The sequence below is a fragment of the Myotis brandtii genome, unplaced genomic scaffold, assembly GCF_000412655.1.
Source record: "Myotis brandtii unplaced genomic scaffold, ASM41265v1 scaffold468, whole genome shotgun sequence".
In the NCBI taxonomy this organism is placed as follows: Eukaryota; Metazoa; Chordata; class Mammalia; order Chiroptera; family Vespertilionidae; genus Myotis; species Myotis brandtii.
The window spans coordinates 1,808,973-1,810,046 of NW_005367874.1; positions in this window are offsets into that span (position 1 = coordinate 1,808,973).

Below are 1,074 nucleotides of genomic sequence, written 5' to 3' on the forward strand. Positions count from 1 at the left end.
CTCAACCCACAGAATCTCAAAAAGTGCCCTGGCATGTAGCAGGCGCTCATTATTTGTTGTTTGAGTGAATTATATATAAAGAAAAATTTCAATCTTTTCTATTTATCAAAAAGCTTCTTAAAATATACTTGAATTACATTTGTGAAGGGAAAAAATCATGTTTTGATGACACAATAAGACTTGAGATTGTTTTATGTTTAGTTGAGATATTGAATGTAATTGAAAGGTAGGCTGAAATAACACCACATATTATGGCAAAATACTTGCGATCATGATCTGATATTAGGAAATATATTTGTAGTTTAAAAACAAACTGCATATATTTATCATGTTCATGATTTATTTCTAAATTAAACTAGACACCTTTATGTTTAAACCAATATTGAGTTGGAAAACAGTCAAAAACAACTCAGTGCTTTATAGTTGTGTTTAACAGTCTGAATGAGCATCATGAACCCACACTTCATTCTTACCAGCTGCTCATCCCCTCACAATCCCTCTGTGTCCATGACTTGCCAACACTCAAATTAAGTTTTTTTTTTTTTTGACAACGTGAGACTCATCGTGCCCTCGACTTTCTCCACCTCCCAACATGAGAGAATTGTGCAACTTTCCACAAGACCATCTCCCTGTCCCTCCCCAGAGTAACTAGCCCAGGTGTTGGTTATTCTGGGTTTGACACAAGCCAGTGAGGTCCCGTGAAGCCTCTGATGGGCCCACCCCATCTCCTCTCCAGCCTCCTCCACCTGTATCTCTCGCACCGGTTGTTTTCCGTGAAAATGGCAGTAAACAGGTTCAGGTTTGAACTGGCTGGGAAGAAATGGGTCAGGATGTGTGTGGGCAAGAGGGAGGAGTGAGAATGGCTGGAGAACTGAGAGTGAATATTGTTTTTCTCAAAAAAACCCCCACAAAAACCCCACAACATATATATATTTAATAGAAACAACAACAAAAGCTTTCCGAAGGACCAACACATGGCGGAAGTGGAGCAGCAGAAGCAGCGGGCCTTCCGCAAGGTCACCTACCTTGGCGAGGACCTTGACAGGCTGGGCGAGCAGTCCCGGGGCAGAGCAC